The following is a 19,450-nucleotide window of genomic DNA, read 5'->3' as shown; positions in this document are numbered from 1 at the left end:
CCCTCCCCACCTCCCCACCCTCCCCCTCACCTCCCCCACCTCCCCCTCACCTCCCCCACCTCCCCCTCACCTCCCACACCTCCCTCTCACCCCCACCTCCCTCTCACCCTCCCCCTCTCCTCCCCCTCACCTCCCCCACCTCCCTCTCACACCCCACCTCCCCCTCACCTCCCCCACATCCCTCTCACCCCCCACCTCCCCCCCCGTCCCTCTCACCTCCCCCTCACCTCCCTCTAACCCCACCACCTCCCCCTCACCCCCCACCCCTTCACCTCCCCCACCTCCCTCTCCCCCTCCCCTCACCTCACTCACCCCCCCAAACCTCCCTCTCACCCCCCCACCTCCCTCTCACCCCCCACCTCCCTCTCACCTCCCTCCCACCCTCTCACCTCCCCACACCCCCCCACCTCCCCCTCACCTCCCTCTCACCCCCCCCACCTCCCTTAACTCCACCACCTCTCTCACCTCCCTCTCATCTCCCTTAATTCCCTCACCTCCCCTCATCACTTCCTCGCCTCCCCACATCTCCTTCACCTCACCCTTACCTTCCACTCACCTCATCACCTCACTCACCTTCCCCTCACCTCATTCACCTCCCCTCATCTCCCCTGCTCTCTCGCCCCCTGACTTCCCTCACCTCACCTCCACCTCACCTCTCCTGACCCCCCCTCACGGCTTCCTCACCTCTTCTCACCTCCTCCTCACGTCCCTCACCTCACCTCAAGTCCCTCACCTTGCTCACACCTCCCCCTCAGTATTCTCCAGCTTTTACTTACATCTAAACTCAAGTTTAAACCCTTTGAGGCAGACACTGCAAAGCTTGGCCTGAACTGAACTGTGAATTGATTTTGGGTTTTCTTTTAGAAAGGGAGAATTAATCCAGCTGGCAATTCACTGGTGGAACATTAAAGAGGAATTGAACCCCTGAACTACTGCAAAGTAAGATCTAATCAGAAAATGGACTTGACAAAACCAACCCCATTTCCAGACGGCCATTCATTCAGGTAAGTGATCTGCAGTTCGATCATCTCCCTCCTTCAATCACATTCAGAGTTTGGTACTTTTGAAGTCTGCTCGTTGTCAGCCGGTTTAAATAAACTCCCTGAAAGTTAAAAAATGGAGGTGTGGCTGGGTAGGAGTGTGTGGAGGGAGGCAACGGTGGAGGGGGGTTGATGTGAGTTGAGGGTGACAGGGTGGGTGGTTGGGGAGGGGTGGTTGGTGGGTGGGGAGAGCGGGGCGATTGGTGGGTCGGGGTTTGGAAGAGGCGATGTGGTGGGCGGGAGGGAGTGGTCGGTGGGTGGGAGAGTGGCGTGATTGTCAGTGGGTGAGGGAGTGGAGGGTGATGGAGTGGGTAGGGAGTGGTTGGTGGTTGGGGAGAGTGGGGTGGTTAGTGGGTGGGGGAGTTGAAGGTAAGGGGTGTATGGTCGGTGGGGGGAGTGGGGTGCTTGTCAGTGCATGGGGGACAGGAAGGGATAGGGTGGTTCGGAGTGTGGAGGGGAGGAGGTCATTGGTGGATTGATCGGGGTGGTGGGTGGGGGGGGGTGCTTGGAAGGAGACAGGAAGGTGGGGTGTGAGGTGGTCAGTGGGGGGAGGGGGTGTTGGAAGGGGACAAGGTGGGTGGGGCAGTGATGTGGTTGGTGGGGGGAGGGGGTGTTGGAGGGAACAGGGTGGGGGGGGTGTTTTTTGGGGGGGGGGGTGTTGGAAGGGGACGGTGTGTGTGGGGCAGTGGTGTGGTTGGTGGGGGGAGGGGGTGTTGGAGGGAACAGGGTGGGTGGGGGTGTTTTTTGGGGGGAGGGGTGATGGAAGGGGACAGGGTGGGTGGGGCAGTGGGGTGGTTGGTGGGGAGGAAGGGGTGTTGGAAGGGGATGGGAAGGTGGGGAGTGGAGGGTTGGGGGTGGCAGGTAGGTGGGGTGGTTGGTGGGGGGTGGAAGGGGACAGGGTGTTTGGGGCAGTGGGGTAGTTGGTGGGGGAGAAGGGGTGTTGGAAGGTGACAGGGTGGATGGGGGTGTAGGGGGGTAGTTGGTGAGGGGTAATGGAAAGGGACGGGGTGGTTAGGGTGTGAGGTGGTTGGTGGGGGGGAGGGGGTGTTGAAAGAGAACAGTGGGTGTGGGGAGGCGCAGTTTTCTGGGGGGAGGGGGAGATGGAAGGGGATGAGGTGGTTGGTGGGGGGGAGGGGGTGTTGGAAGGGGAACAGGGTGGGTGTGGGGAGGGGGTGTTTTCTGGGGGGAGGGGGTGATGGAAGGGATGAGGTGGTTGGTGGGGGGAGGGGGTGTTGGAAGGGAACAGGGTGGGTGGGGGTGTTTTTGGGGGGAGGGGTGATGGAAGGGGACGGGGTGGTTGGGGCAGTGGTTGGTTGGAGGGGGGAGGTAGTGTTGGAAGGGACAGGGTGGGTGGTGGTGTGTGGCAGGGTTGGTGGGGGAGGGGATGTTCGAAGGGGACAGAGTGGATGGGGCAGTGGTTGGTTGGTGGCGGGTGAGGGGATGTTGGAAGGGGTGGGGAAGTGGGGAACACAACTTTCAGCCACACGCAATGGACAGCTCCACAGTCACTTTGAGGAGCTGGCGCCTGCTGATTTGCTGCCGCCTGAATTGAGACACAAGGTATACCCCACCTTCCATCACCCCCCAGAAACAGACAGCCACCCCCACAACAAGTAATATTGAACATAGAACATACAGTGCAGAAGGCCATTTGGCCCATGGAGTCTGCACCAACCCACCCTATCCCCATAATCCAATAACCCCTCCTAACCTTTTTTGGGTCACTAAGGGCAATTTATCATGGCCAATCCACCTAACCTGCACATCTTTGGACTGTGGGCGGAAACCAGAGCACCCGGAGGAAACCAACGCACACATGGGGAGGATGTGCAGACTCTGCACAGACAGTGACCCAGCCGGGAATCGAACCTGGGACCCTGGCACTGTGAAGCTCCAGTGCCAATCACTTGTGCTACCATGCTGCCGTGGGGTTAGAGTTAATGTTAACATTGGGGTTAGAGACAGTGTTAACATTGGGGTTAGAGTTAGTGTTAACATTAGGGTGAGTGGAGCAGCACGGTGTGGCAATGGTTAGCACTGCTGCCTCACGGCAATAACGTTCCACGTTCGATCCTGGCTCTGGTTCACTCTCCGTGTGGAGTTTGCACTTTCTCCCCGTGTCTACGTGCGTTCGCCCCAACAACCCAAAGATGTGCAGGGTAGGTGGATTGGCCATGCTAAATTGTACCTTAATTGGAAAACAATAATTGGGTACTCTAAATTTAAAAAACAAACATTGGGGTTAGAGACAGTGTTAACATTGGGGTTAGAGTGAGTGTTAACATTGGGGTTAGAGTTAATATTAACATTGGGGTTACATTGAGTGCTAACATTAGGGTTAGAGTTAATATTAACATTAGGGTTAGAGTGAGTGTTAACATTGGGGTTAGAGTTAATATTAACATTGGGGTTAGAGTGAGTGTTAACATTGGGGTTAGAGTTAATATTAACATTGGGGTTAGAGTGAGTGTTAACATTGGGGTCAGAGTTAATATTAACATTGGGGTTAGAGTCAGTGTCAACATTGGGGTTAGAGTCAGTGTTAACATTGGGGTTAGAGATTGTGTTAACATTGGGGTTAGAGTTAATATTAACACTGAGGTTAGATTGAGTGTTAACATTGGGGTCAAGGTGAGTGTATTCATTAGGGTTAGATTCATGTGGTTCGAGTTATTGTTAACATTGGGATTAGAGTCAGTGTTTACATTGGAGATAGAGATAATACTAATTTTGAGGTTAGATTCAGTGTTAACATTGGGATTAGAGTTTGTGTTAACATTGGGGTTAGAATCAGTGTTAACATTTATGTTAGAGTTAGTGTTAACATTGGGTTTAGAGTTAGCTTTAACAGTGTGGGTGGAGTCAGTATTAATATTGAGATCAGAGTCAGGATTAACATTTGGTACAGAGTTAGTGTTAACATTGGGGTTAGAGATTGTGTTAACATTGGGTTTAGAGTCAGTGTTGACATTGGGGTTAGAGTCAGTGTTAACATCAAGGCTAGATTGAGTGTTAACATTGGGGTTAGAGTCAGTGTTAAAATTGGGGTTAAACTTTGTGTTAACATTGGGGTTAGAGTGAGTGATAATATTGGGGTTAGTGTCAGTGTTAACATTGGGGTTAAAGTGAGTTTTAAAATTGGGGTTAGAGTTAGTGTTAACATTGGGGTTAGAGTCAGTATTAACACTGTGCTAAGAGTGAGTGTTAACATTGGGGTTGGAAGGGGCAGCACGGTGGTGCAGTGGTTAGCACCGCTGCCTCACGGCGCCGTGGTCCCAGGTTCGATTTAGGTTTTTGTGTCAATGTCCGAGTGGAGTTTGCACATTCTCCCCGTGTTTGTGTGGGTTTCACCCCACAGCCCAAAAATGTGTAGGCCATATGGTTTGGCCAGACTAAATTGCCCCTTAATTGGAAAAAATGAATTGGTACTCTAAATTTAAAACAAACATTGGGGTTAGAGTCAGTGTTAACATTAGGGTTAGAGTCAGTGTTAACATTTGTGTCAAAGTTAGTGGTAACATTGGGTTTAGAGTGAGTTTAGCATTGAGGGTGGAGTCAGAAATAACATTGGGGTTAGAGTTTGTGTTAACATTGGGGTTAGAGTGCGCGTTTACATTGGGGTTAGAGTTACTGTTAACATTGAGATAAAATAGAGTGTTAATATTGGGGTTAGAGACTGTGTTAACATTGGGGTTAGAGTCAGTATTAACATTGGGGTTAGAGTGAGTGTTAACATTGGGGTTAGAGTCAGTGTTAACATTTATATTAGAGTTAGTGTTAATATTGGGTTTTGAGTGAGTTTTAACATTGAGGGTGCGGTCAGTATAAATAGAACATAGAACATAGAAAAATACAGCACAGAACAACTCTTTGGCCCACGATGTTGTGCCAAACTTTAATCCTAGATTAAGAACAAATTAATCTACACCCCATCATTCTACCGTAATCCATGTACCTATCCAATAGCCGCTTGAAGGTCCCTAATGTTTCCGGCTGAATTACTTCCACAGGCAGTGCATTCCATGCCCGCACTACTCTCTGGAACCTACCTCTGACATCCCCCCTATATCTTGCACCATTCACCTTAACTTTATGTCCCGTTATAATGGTTTGTTCCACCCGGGGAAAAAGTCTCTGACTGTCGACTCTATCTATTCCCCAGATCACCTTATAAACCTCTATCAAGTCGCCCCTCATCCTTCTCCGTTCTAATGAGAAAAGGCCTAGCACCCGCAACCTTTCCTTGTAAGACCTACTCTCCATTCCAAGCAACATCCTGGTAAATCTCCTTTGCACCTTTTCCAAAGCTTCCATATCCTTCCTAAAATGAGGCGATCAGAACTGCACACAGTACGCCAAATGTGGCCTTACCAAGGTTTTGTTCAGCTGCATCATCACCTCACGGCTCTTAAATTCAGTCCCTCAGGTAATGAAGGCTAGCACACTGTAGGCCTTCTTCACAGCTCTATCCACTTGAGCGGCAATTTTCAAAGATCTATGAACATAGACCCCAAGATCTCTCTGCTCCTCCACATTGCCAAGAACCCTACCGTTAACCCTGTATTCCGCATTCATATTTGTCCTTCCAAATGGACCACCTCACACTTTTCAGGGTTAAACTCCATCTGCCACCTCTCAGCCCAGCTCTGCATCCTATCTATGTCTCTTTGCAGCCGACAACAGCCCTCCTCACTATCCACAACTCCACCAATCTTGAAATGAATGAAAATGAAAATCACTTATTGTCACAAGTAGACTTCAACTGAAGTTACTGTGAAAAGCCCCTAGTCACCACATTCCAGCGCCTGTTCGGGGAGGCTGGTACAGGAATTGAACCATGCTGCTGGACTGCCTTTGTATGCTTTCAAAGCCAGCGATTTAGCCTTGTGCTAAACCAGCCCCTTTGTAATCTTCGTATCGTCTGCAAATTTACTGACCCACCCTTCAACTCCCTCATCCAAATCGTTAATGAAAATCACAAACAACAGAGGACCCAGAACTAATCCCTGCGGTATGCCACTGGTAATTGGGCTCCAGGCTGAATATTTGCCATCCACCACCACTCTCTGACTTCTATCGGTTAGCCAGTTCGTAATCCAACTGGCCAAATTTCCCACTATCCCATGCCTCCTTACTTTCTGCATAAGCCTACCACGGGGAACCTTATCAAATGCCCTACTAAAATCCATGTACACCACATCCACTGCTTTACCTACACCCACATGCTTGGTCACCTCCTCAAAGAATTGAATAAGACTTGTCAGGCAAGTCCTCACAAATCTGTGCTGACTATCCCTAATCAAGCAGTGTCTTTCCAGATGCTCAGAAATCCTATCCCTCAGTACCCTTTCCATTACTTTGCCTACCACCGAAGTAAAACTAACTGGCCTGTAATTCCCAGGGTTATCCCTATTCCCTTTTTTTAAACAGGGGCACGACATTCGCCACTCTCCAATCCCCTGGTACCACCCCTGTTGACAGTGAGGACAAAAAGATCATTGCCAACGGCTCTGCAATTTCATCTCTTGCTTCCCATAGAATCCTTGGATATATCCCGTCAGGCCTGGGGGCCTTGTCTATCCTCAAGTTTTTCAAAATGCCCAACACATCGTCCTTCCTAACAAGTATCTCCTCGAGCTTACCAGTCTGTTTCACTCTAACCCCAAATATTGGGGTTATAGTCAGTGTTAACATTTGTGTAGAGTCAGTGTTAACTTTGGGGTTAGAGTCAGTGTTAACATTGGGGTAAGAGTTAAAGTTAACATTGACATTAGATTGAGTGTTAACATTGGGGTTAGAGATAATGTAACATTGAGGTAAGACTGAGTGTTAACACTGAGGTTAGAATTAATGTTAACATTGATGTTAGATTGAGAGTTAACATTGGGGTTAGAGATAATGTTAACACGAGGTTAGATTGAGTATTAATATTGTGGTTCGAGTCAGTGTTAATATTGGGGTTAGAATGAGAGTTAACATTGCGGTTAGAGTTTGTGCTCATATTGGGGTTAGTGTCAGTGTTAACATTGGGGTTAAAGTGTGTTAATTTGGGGATTAGAGCGAGTGTTAACATTGTGGTTAGAGTCAGTATTAACATTGTGGTTAGAGTGAGTGTTAACTTTGGGGTTAGATGGGGCAGCACGGTCGCGCAGTGGTTAACACTGCTACTCACAGTGCAGAGGTTCCACATTCGATCCCGGCTCTAAGTCACTGTCCGTGTGGAGTTGCACATTCTGTCCCTGTTTGCGTGGGTTTCGCCCCCACAACCCAAAAAATTGCAAGCCATGTGGATTGGGCACAGTAAATTGCCCCTTCATTGGAAAAATTGGATAGGGTACTCTAAATTAAAAAAAAACATTTGGGTTTGAGACAGTGTTAACATTGGGGTTAGAGTCAGTGTTAACATTGGGGTTACATTCAGTGTTAACATTGTGGTTGGAGTGAGTGTTAACATTGGGATTAGAGTGTTAAAATTGGGATTTGAGTTAATGTTAACATGGGGTTAGTTTTTGTGTTAACATTGGGGTTAGAGTAAGGGTTAACATTGGGGTTTGAGTCAACGTTAACATCGCGGAGAGAGATGTTAACATTGAGTATAGATTCAGTGTTAACATTGGAGTTAGAGTCGGTGTTAACATTGGAGTTAGAATCAGTGTTAACATTGGGGTTGCAGTTAATGTTAACATTGAGGTTAGATTGAGTGTTAAAATTGGGGTTAGAGTCAGTGTCAACAAGAGGGTTGGAGTTAGTTTTAACATTGAGGGCGGAGTCAGTATTAATATTGGGTTTAGAGTCAGTGTTAACAGTGGGGTTAGAGTGAGTGTTAAAATTGGGGTTAGAGTGAGTGTTAAAATTGGGGTTCGAGTCAACGTTAACATCGCGGAGAGAGATGTTAAAATTGAGTATAGATTCAGTGTTAACATTGGAATTAGAGTCAGTGTTAACATTGGGGTTAAAGTGAGTGTGAACATAGGGGTTAGAGTCAGTATTAACACTGTGGTAAGAGTGTGTTAACATTGGGGTTGGAAGGGGCAGCACGGTGGTGCAGTGGTCCCAGGTTCGATCCCGGTTTTTGCGTCAATATCCGTGTGGAGTTTGCACATTCTCCCTGTGATTGTGTGGGTTTCACCCCACAACCCACAAATGTGTAGGCCATGTGGTTTGGCCACACTAAATTGCCCCTTAATTGGAAAAAATGAATTGGGTACTCTAAATTTAAAACCACCATTGGGGTTAGAGTCCGTGTTAACATTGGGGTTAGAGTCAGTGTTAATATTGGGGTTAGAGTCAGTGTTAACATTGGGGTTAGAGTCAGTGTCAACATTGGGGTTAGAGACAGTGTTAACATTGGGGTTAGAGTCAGTGTTAACATTGGGGTTAGAGTCAGTGTTAACATTGGGTTTAGAGTCAGTGTTAACATTGGGGTTAGAGTCAGTGTTAACATTGGGGTTAGAGTCAGTGTTAACATTGGGGTTAGAGTCAGTGTTAACATTGGGGTTAGAGTCCATGTTAACATTGGGGTTAGATTTAGTGTTAACATTGAGGTTAGAGTCAGTGTTAACATTGGGGTTAGAGTCCGTGTTAACATTGGGGTTAGAGTCAGTGTTAACATTGGGTTTGGAGTCAGTGTTAACATTGGGGTTAGAGTCAGTGTTAACATTGGGCTTACAGTCAGTGTTAACATTGGGGTTAGAGTCAGTGTTAACATTGGGGTTAGAGTCAGTGTTAACATTGGGGTTAGAGACAGTGTTAACATTGAGGTTAGAGTCAGTGTTAACATTGGGGTTAGAGTCCGTGTTAACATTGGGGTTAGAGACCGTGTTAACATTGGGCTTACAGTCAGTGTTAACACTGGGGTTAGAGTGAGTGTTAACATTGGGGTTAGAGTCCGTGTTAACATTGGGGTTAGAGTCCGTGTTAACATTGGGGTTAGAGTCAGTGTTAACACTGGGGTTAGAGTCAGTGTTAACATTGGGGTTAGAGTCCGTGTTAATATTGGGGTTAGTCAGTGTTAACATTGGGGTTAGAGTCAGTGTTAATATTGGGGTTAGAGTCAGTGTTAACATTGGGGTTAGAGTCAGTGTTAACATTGGGGTTAGAGTCAGTGTTAACATTGGGGTTAGAGTCAGTGTCAACATTGGGGTTAGAGTCAGTGTCAACATTGGGGTTAGAGTCAGTGTTAACATTGGGTTTAGAGTCAGTGTTAACATTAGGGTTAGATTTAGTGTTAACATTGGGGTTAGAGTCAGTGTCAACATTGGGGTTAGAGTCAGTGTTAACATTGGGGTTAGAGTCCGTGTTAACATTGGGGTTAGATTTAGTGTTAACATTGGGGTTAGAGTCAGTGTTAACATTGGGGTTAGAGTCAGTGTTAACATTGGGTTTGGAGTCAGTGTTAACCTTGGGGTTAGAGTCAGTGTTAACATTGGGCTTACAGTCAGTGTTAACATTGGGGTTAGAGTCCGTGTTAACATTGGGGTTAGAGTCAGTGTTAACATTGGGGTTAGAGTCAGTGTTAACATTGGGGTTAGAGTCCGTGTTAACATTGGGGTTAGAGTCCGTGTTAACACTGGGGTTAGAGTCAGTGTTAACATTGGGGTTAGAGTCCGTGTTAACATTGGGGTTAGAGTCCGTGTTAACATTGGGGTTAGAGTCAGTGTTAACACTGGGGTTAGAGTCAGTGTTAACATTGGGGTTAGAGTCAGTGTTAACATTGGGGTTAGAGACAGTGTTAACATTGGGGTTAGAGTCCGTGTTAACATTGGGGTTAGAGTCAGTGTTAACATTGGGGTTAGAGTCCGTGTTAACATTGGGGTTAGAGTCAGTGTTAACATTGGGGTTAGAGTCCGTGTTAACATTGGGGTTAGAGACAGTGTTAACATTGGGGTTAGAGTCCGTGTTAACATTGGGGTTAGAGTCAGTGTTAACATTGGGGTTAGAGTCCGTGTTAACATTGGGGTTAGATTTAGTGTTAACATTGGGGTTAGAGTCAGTGTTAACACTGGGGTTAGAGTCAGTGTTAACATTGGGGTTAGAGTCCGTGTTAACATTGGGGTTAGAGTCAGTGTTAACATTGGGGTTAGAGACAGTGTTAACATTGGGGTTAGAGTCCGTGTTAACATTGGGGTTAGAGTCAGTGTTAACATTGGATCCATGTTCAATATTAGCGCTGGGGTTGATTTGCAGTTAAGGTTGGAATTGGGGACGCTTTCGAAGTCTCAGATCGCGCTGATGCCCGAGCTGTTTCAGGTGCTGGGTTAAGAGTAACCCTAACCTTAACCTTAACCCTACTCCTAATTAATGGAGTCCGGGTCCCCCCGAGGTACTAGTGAAGCTCAGGACCGGAGAGGAATGTGCGCTCGACCCTCCGACTGTTAACAACTTGCGTTTGAAACATATCGGTCGCAATTGCCTGACGCAGGCCATTGAACCCCTGTCGTTTCCGAATAGAAACTTGCTGCACTTTTACCTAATCTCACCCTGTGTCTGTGTAAATGAAGAGCGTGGGGGGGGGGGGTAATTTAATTTACGAGGGGTTAAAACTCCAGATAGATGCGGCACCGCCCTCTGCACAAAGTTATTCCCAGCAAACTGCTAGGTGTGAAAACGATAAATGAACTGGACATTAAATAGGGAGGGGGGTTAGTAATGAGTTTAAAAAATGCAAACAAATTTAAATAATTTGGGAAAGGGTTAGAGGTCCCCAAAATGAAGGCGATACGAACAGTGTTTTACCCAGTCCGTTCAATCTGGAAGGGTTGCAAGGAGCTGTTTATATTATTCCACTCTCCCATTTAAACTCAGCTTGTTTGAGCTCAGCCGGTGAGATGTGGCGTATGAAATTTATGGGTTTTCTTCCCAGGGAAGGAAAAATAAAGGCTGCGGCCGAAAACAGCCTGGGAGCGGGTCTGAAGTAACTTTTTGAACTCCCAGAAAAAAAATGCAGCCCCAATGACGAGCGGAGCAAAAGCCACTGGATTCAGAACACCAACTCCGGTCAATAAATTGTCTTATTCGTAGACCAGCACATCATATTAAACACATCGAAGATCTTGGGGAGCCGCGCAGAAATGTGATGGAAACTATTATTTATGTCAGAAGTTTGTGATTTTTTTTTGCTGCTGTTTTATATTTGTTGCAAAAAAAATCCCCCCACCAGGAGCGGTTTGTGTACATTTCGTTCGCCCTGTTTCAGAAGCCTCGTTTATTTCGGTCTCTGGATTTGATAATTGCTTCCGAGCACCGTTGGCTAAACCCAATTATTGTTTGCAGACCGGGAATCTCTTGATGTATCAAAATATTCTATGAACCCCACCCCCCTAAAAAAAAGATCCCTCACTATTATTGCAGAAGAGAACTCGGCTGAAAGTTGTTCAAGGTCTCCTTTTGACTTCGACAGATTAAGGGAACATTTGGGGGGATGCTTTTGGAAAGTAGCGTTTGTCACAGTTACAACCCCCTAACGAATCGGGTTGATTTTAGTTTGTAGAGAGTGCAGCATAACTGCCCCTTTCAAAGGAAAGGCGGACATTGAATTTGAAGGACCACGTTGCCATTATAAGACTGGAAGGTGGAACAAACGGTGTAACACACTCGTCTGTATAATAAACACACAAAACATATTTGAATGTGTACCAAGAATTTGCCATATCTTTTTAATAATGTTTTAATAAACCTTCAACTTATTTGGCAGAACGCTTGCGATTGTTAACACGCGAAATAGGCACTGGAATAAAGACTTAAGATGTGATTAATGTTAGTTTACGCGTCCCGGATGCCATCAAATGCATGTATCTCCTTATTTTCAGTGCGATTGTGATGATGTGTGATTGTCTGCGAATCCAGTATAGTTTGAACAAGCTGTGACGATCTGAAAATGACTCCCTCCCTACACACACACACACACACACTCTGAAAATGTGGACCGTCTGGTGGTGGGGGAAAAAAAGGTTTATGGCCCGCAGGTATCAGAGGATTATTAACGAAATATGTGCATCTCATCTCCAATTTAATCAGGGATTATTGCCACGCGGGAAACCAGTTTGCAAAGGCATTTTCAACTTGATTTAATTCAATTCTGCTGAGCTCTAGTCGTGAGAAACGCTAAGTTATAACGCACCTCCCCTTGCTTTAAATATAGAGAATGATAGACGCAGCCAATATATAAAACATATTAATAGCTTCCTCACATTACTTTAAGAGTTTAAATATTTCTGTCACACGATGCAGTTTAAAAAATATCTATTTCATCCAGCATATGAATTATTTCATATCTTCCTGTTAAAAAAAACATGCAAAACAGTTTTATATGTGAAGTGATGATGAAGATTAACCGTCATTCCGGGTTGTGGCCAGAAGGGGCAGCATTATAAAGACTTGGGAACTCTGGTTGAAGTTGCTGTTCCAATATTGTTTCCCGACGATTGGAGTGAATGATGTGGCAGAGGCAGTTCGCCCCCTCCCCTCAAGATATGTTGATCAGCAAGCAGGGCAACAGAGGGGTTCGTGTCACCCACCTCTCCATGACACAGTAACTGTCTCCCAAAATGAAAGTGGACTTTTTGAAAGCTGAAAATTGTATGTGTGTCAAAGAGAGAGACAGTGGCGTTTATCCAGTTTTTCGTTCATTAATTCATCTTGCATTGCACCACGCTAGCTGCTTCAGAGCTGAGGGAGGCAAATAAACACACACACACACACACACAGAGGTTCTGGGGACTGGGGCTGGTCAGTAAGATGGAAGGGGGTCTTAAGAGAGGGGGTCAGACAATAAACAGCATGAGTTACAGCAAGAGGTAAACTGTGTGTGTGGACAGCTGACAGTTCCACTCGCTCTCAGCCCCCCCTCCCTTCGAGGGCAAGTGTTCCCCACTCCCTCTCGTTTTCCCACCCAGTATTCCTTTCCCCCGCTGGCCCCTCAGCCTTCCAACTGGCGGGCCTCCACCAGCATTTCCAATTTAGCAAAGAGTTACTGATTTAAGTTTACTGACACGGGAAGAGAATTCAATCTCGACGCGGCACCTTCGTTCTCTTGCGAGTGCTTCGTCAGTCACACGGGTGGTTAGCTGAGATTTGTAACCCTACACCGCGGGATGATTTTCGGGAGAGAGAGAAAAAAAAAGTCAGTACAATGGCCATCCAAGTGCTCAGCCAGGAGTGTTTCTCAGAAGCAATCACACCTCCTGCATTGGAGATTTTGATCCCACTTTCAACATCACGTTTAAATAAAAGAGGGGCTGACGAGGGAAAGTGACTTGACAGATTTTTAAAAAATGGTTTAAATCCACCAGTAAGAAATTAATGGAAGACGCTATGTTTTGCTTTTACCCGTTCAAAATTAGAAAGATCAGAAACGGAGTTGGGGAGGGGATTAGTAACTAATAGCACTTAAAAAATGTCCCAAATATTTTCACAATTAATTAAGCAGTCAGTTACCTTCAAATCAATTTAATATATAGATAAGCGGATAACAGAGTTGTGTCTTGTAGTAAATGATGGACAGTATACTGTCCAATATTGCTCTCTCTCCACCCACAGAATAAGAGCGGTGATGATGTATTAATTGCAGAGAGTGACATTTAAGGCGATTATTGACACCCATAATAATCTGTAATGTGACATTCGAACACGCACACACACACACGCACAGCGAGAATGAAGTTCACAATGCTGGGGCGTTGAGTGAGTTCAGCCTGTCTGCAAAAAAGAAAAAAAATCAGTCTTATTGCAACCCTTAACATTCTATCTCGCTTGTTCCAACCTTCAGGTGGACCAATCGATCGTGAATGAGACGAAAACACCTCGCAAACTCCAAAGTGTCCACCTCGGGAGAAGAACAACACAGCGCCACATCCATCTGTTAGAACATGATATACATTGCGGGACAGCCCAGCTGGACCTGGTTAGGGCTAACAAATAAAGATGCCCCAGAATAGGTGTGACATTAGGCTGGGACAAATAATAATTGATAATAATCTTTCTTGTCACAAGTAGGCTTACATTGACACTGCAATGAAGTTACTGTGAAAATCACCTCGTAGCCTGCACAGTTACAGAATGCAGTGGAACTAATTGAACTGTGTTCATTTATATATTGAAAAATAAATCATTGTTGACCAACCCATTCGTTTTGGGCGAACTTCTTGATTTGTTTTATCGCCTGTTGTTACTATCATGTCATTTCAGTGGGGGGTACAGAATGCAGGAGAGGCGAGGATTAGGGACTGTAAAAATCAAAGCGAATGAGTGCGGGTGCTGGAAGCTGGAAACACACATCAGAGAACGCTGGACAGGCGCTACGGGTCTGGCAGCATCTGTGGAGAGAGAAGGGAGGGGAGCCGACCTCGAATCTGGGCGACTCTTTCGTCGAAGCCGGCAATCGGAATTGCGACTGGCCCCTTTAGGGACACTGCTCGTTTTTGATCACCCACCTCAATTCCTTTTACGGTGGATGAACCGTCAGATTTTTAACACCCTCTTAACGGAATGTGGAAAATTAAATGATCTTTATTGCCCAGTTCTCCGCGATACCAAGAGATTAAAAAACAATATTACTTTGTCACTCTGCCACAGCGAGACTATACTCCAAACAGTTAGATTTCACGGTTTATTTCAACGCTTCTATGGGGAGGGCAGATAATATAATGACAAGTTTTCGCTCCGTGACAGAGACGATTGGAATATTATTTGCAGAACTTCTTGCAAAGTTTCATTTCCAGGAACCAGCTATCCCCCCCCCCCCCCCCCCCCACATTCTTTTTAAAGTCTTCGAGTTTCACTTGCCGAATGATTCAGAAACATTCTGCTTTGCAAACATTGCCACATCAGACTTGCCTCCCAATTTTTTTTTAAAAAGCCAATTCAATTATTTTTTTCCCCCCGAAAACGCTCTTCCAGCCAACCGCGAGTTTATTTCGATTGCCCCTTTCCCCTTTGTCAGGGACCGACCGCCTATGGTAACTTTTGCACTCTTTTTGGAGCGAATTCTGTTCATTTGCAAGTTTGACAGTGAGAATTGTCCTGATATCGAAGGGGTGTTTGATCAGTCTCCGCATAATCGTTTACACTTAAATGAGAATTGAAGTCTTCGCATATTTAATTCAATAATCTTTTGTGTGTGTGCGTGTGTGTGTGTGTGCGCGTGTTGTGTGTATGTCGGATTTCAGAGCAGATCTCGAATGCTCACTAATTACATTGCACTGCCCAGGCCATTGACTCCATGTTGGTCTGCTGGAAATTCTGCCTGACATGAAATATTAGCAACGAAAACGCCACTCAGCTATTTAAGCATGCAACACATTGTAGATTACTGCGGTTTTTATGGTCCAGAACTGAATATGTCACGCATGTAGCCATGTTACAGTGGAAAGCGACTCAACAAAGCAATTCTGTGCCAGCTGAATTTAAATGAACGTGCAGAGTAGTAACAAGAGGCGAGTTTCAACCCCCAAAGTGATAATACTACCAATTAATACTTCCATCATCAATAACGAGCGTATTGCTTTGCATTTAATGTAGTTATTATATAGGTATAATAAAACAAATATTTAAGAATAAAATATTAAACAAAATGCAGGTTAGAACATCGAACAGTACAGCACAGTACAGGCCCTTCAGCCCACGATGTTGTGCCGACCATTTATCCTAATCTAAGATCAACCTAATCTACACCCCTTCAATTTACTGCTGTCCATGTGCCTGTCCAAGAGTTGCTTAAATGTCCCCAAATGACTCTGACTCCACCACCTCTGCTGGCAGTGCATTCCACACACCCACCACTCTCTGTGTAAAGAACCTACCTCTGACATCTCCCCTGTACCTTCCTCCAATCACCTTAAAATGATGTCCCCTCGTGACAGCCATTTCCATCCTGGGGAAAAGACTCTGGCTATCCAGGTTAGGTGGATTGGCCATGCTAAATTGCTCTTAGTGTTCAAAAAATGGTTGTGTGGGGTTACTGGGTTACAGGGATAGGGTGGAGGCGTTGCCTTAAGTAGGGTGCTCTTTCCAAGGGCTGGTGCACACTCGATGGGCCGAATGGCCTCCTTCTGCGCTGTAAATTCGATGATGGTGCAAAATAGCTGCTTGCGGGAGTTTACTTCCCCCCACCACCATCCCCCATTAGCTATTTTTTCCCAGTATTTTCTTAAACTTTGGTAGATCAGTTAGCACAACAATTAAACCAACTTAACAGTCATCTATCTGCAAGGCACACGCATTCATCACAACAGTCATGGCTCCGAAAACAAGGATCACTTCAAATTATTTAGCAATTTGCCTTATTAATCATAGTTTGCAAAAGGGTGGCGTTAGATCCTCGCGGAATCTGTGTATCTAATCACGGGTTCCTAATCAATTGCGTCTGTAAACTAAACGCCGGGTTTACCGCAAAGCTGGATGGATTTCGCTCAAGTTGAAAGCGCTGTCTGCTCAATGTTGGTGCATTTATGATGCTTTCGGTCGAATAGAGCCTGACAACCCCCACGGTAACCCACGGTGCGAAAGAAGATAGTCCCAAATAGTCCCAAGCGATGAAATATATGGCCGCAATAAGCGCCTTTTATGTTGAGTTTCATTGCCGTGCACGTTTTATGACAATGAGATTACTTATGTTTTATAAGTTATTGGGACTGTTAATGTTCCTGCATGTAGCTTTTACAACCACCTCTTTGAATTTTTGTATTCTTCCGCGCCGTTAATTCCAATTGGACCCCCCTTCCCCCACCCTTACCTCGAATGGATGCCAAGAAGTGCAACTTTCATTCTTAACTTCGAACAGCTTTGGGAAGGCCATTCTGCCTTCCATGTGGATTGGGGGCCATTTGCATTTCGTGGACGCCTCCTGGGGTCAGATGCTGGCCCAACTCTCACACCCCCCAGGGGTGCCTGATGCACAGAAAGATCCCAATCAGCACAGATTGGGCAACACGGTAGCATGGTGGTTAGCACAAATGCTTCACAGCTCCAGGGTCCCAGGTTCGATTCCCGGCTGGGTCACTGTCTGTGCGGAGTCTGCACGTCCTCCCCGTGTGTGCGTGGGTTTCCTCCCACAGTCCAAAGATGTGCGGGCTAGGTGGATTGGCCATGCTAAATTGCCCGTAGTGTCCTAAAAAGTAATGTTAAGGGGGGGGTTGTTGGGTTATGGGTATAGGGTGGATATGTGGGTTTGAGTAGGGTGATCATTGCTCGGCACAACATTGAGGGCCGAAGGGCCTGTTCTGTGCTGTACTGTTCTATGTTCTACGTTCTATGTTCTATTACACTGATTGCACTAAAGCATTCCAAATGGGTGGCTATTTGGCCCTTCCCCTGCCTGCCCTTCAAGTGAGCAGGTCTACCCAACCACCCTCACCCGCCCCATTGCCCCTGTTCCCCCCACACCGACCCAATTCCGTCAACAGCCACAGGCAAGAAAAGAGGGAGTGCTGGAAAATCACGACGGGCCTGGGAGCTATCCATAGGGAGAGAAACGGGGTTAACGTTTGGACTCCAATTTGACTCATTTTTCAAACCCGCAGAACCCGAGCGCCAACTCTCAGGCGCATTTTATACAGAATAGAATCAGCACAGTGCAGAAGGAGGCCATTCAGCCAATCGAGGCTGTACCGACCCTCTGAAAGGGCACCCTACCTCGGGTCAGGCCCCCCCACGCTACCCCCAGTAACCCCACCTGACCAAACCATTTGGAACTAAGGGGCAATTGATCACGGCCGGTCCGCTAACTGGCACGTCTTTGGAATGTGGGAGGAAACCGGAGCACCCGGAGGAAAGCCACACAGAACACGGGGGCGAACGTGCAAACTCCGCACAGACAGTCACCCGAGTCCGGGAATTGAACTCGGGGCCCTGGCGCTGTGGGGCAGCAGTGCCACCTTGACGCTCTTCTGCCCACCTCCTCTTGGACCAATGGACTCACCACCGAACTTTAAGACATTGCTTCCAGGACCGTAACTGACCTCATCACCTCTGGAGATCGGCCCTCCACAGCTTCCACAATATTTTGCTCTTATTTCAGTCAATGGCCACTTGTGTCCAGAACAACTTGCCAAATTCCCCAACCTCTCGATGATTCTGAAATTTTGTCCTCTCTGTTTTAAACTAATTTACCAGTGAAACTCACTACTGATCCTTTCCAGAATTTTGACATCCTGCTACATTTCTGAGTTTACCTCTTTATTCATCTTTTAGTGGGTTTGATGTTTTAAAATATTTTGAGTAACAAAAATGTACACTATTGGGGTGGGACGGTGACACCGTGGTTAGCCCTGCTGACTCACTGCGCCGGAGACCCGGGTTCGATTCTAGTCTTGGATGACAGTGTGGAGTCTGCACGTTCTCCCCGTGTTGTGTGGGTTTCCTCCGGGTGCTTCAGTTTCCTCCCACAGTCCAAAGACGTGCAGGTTAGGTGGATTGGCCATGCTAAATTCTCCCTTAGTGTGCAAAGACGTGGGAATTAAGTGGGGTTACGGGGTTGCAGGTATAGGGCGGGGGCATGGGTAGCATGCTCTTTCAAAGGGTCAATCTAGGCTCGAAGGGCTAAATGGCCTTCTGTACCAGAGGGATTCTATGATTCTTTGATAAAGATGACAAGCTAATACTAATTATGTCAGGAAATCTTGTTCTGAGGCTAAGATAAGGGAAGGGAGATTATATTTAATCATTAAGAGAGTGACAAAGCAATGTCAAAATTCTGGCCTCACCTGAAATGAGTAATCCTGGACCAGCGTTTCAATAAAATAACAATAGTTCCAGTGGAACTATTAAATCTCCAGGTTTTAACCAAGCGATTCTCAATAATGTTACATTGCCATAGAGTTTTGTAGTGCAAGCATTGTATTTTCCACAGCGAATAATAAACTAAAGTAATATAAAAATAGATGATTTCATCGCGCTAAACATTGCATTATCTGAAGTGATGCATCCAACATTTGGTGCTGGATTCTTTTGTTGGAATGGACATGGTGAGCTAGGAACTGGACACTTGGCTAGTTATCTTTATTCGTTCATGGGATGTGGATGTCGTTGGCTGTGCCAGCATTCGTTACCCATCCTTAATTGTCCTTGAATTGAGTGGCTTCCTGGGCCACTTCAGAGGGCATTTAAGAGTCAACTCTTGGCAGAAGCAACAAAACTGCCTGCTTCACCGTGAAATCGTTAAACAATCACTGAAAGCAAGTTTCGATTGAACGGGACAGGTTGCACTAAACCTGTTTTTTATCCCAGGTTTTTCATGAGAAATGGTGAATCTTTCAACACAAGCACAGCGACATTTGTTAATTACCCTTTTGTTTCAAAAGAATCGACATGTAGTCGAGTGAGGAACGCGAAGCGATGTCAACCCTTTCATAGCCGCACTTTCATAGACTTTCATAGAATTTACAGTGCAGAAGGAGGCCATTCGGCCCATTGAG

The 19,450-nt window shown here is 46.2% G+C and overlaps 1 long non-coding RNA gene across 1 annotated transcript in view; it reads left to right on the top strand.

Moving 5' to 3' along the window:
* The window catches only part of LOC119956158, a 19,797-nt gene extending 5,634 nt beyond the window's left edge, over positions 1 to 14,163 (top strand). The window contains exons 3-4 of the long non-coding RNA XR_005458596.1: positions 865 to 1,004; positions 13,807 to 14,163. This is a non-coding gene — a long non-coding RNA (uncharacterized LOC119956158). The remainder of the gene's footprint in view (positions 1 to 864; positions 1,005 to 13,806) is intronic.
* Positions 14,164 to 19,450: the final 5,287 nt, after the last annotated feature.

This window comes from Scyliorhinus canicula, chromosome 22, assembly GCF_902713615.1.
Source record: "Scyliorhinus canicula chromosome 22, sScyCan1.1, whole genome shotgun sequence".
Lineage (NCBI taxonomy): Eukaryota > Metazoa > Chordata > Chondrichthyes > Carcharhiniformes > Scyliorhinidae > Scyliorhinus > Scyliorhinus canicula.
Note: the sequence above shows the minus strand (reverse complement) of the source record. Positions and strands in the feature narration are given on the sequence as shown.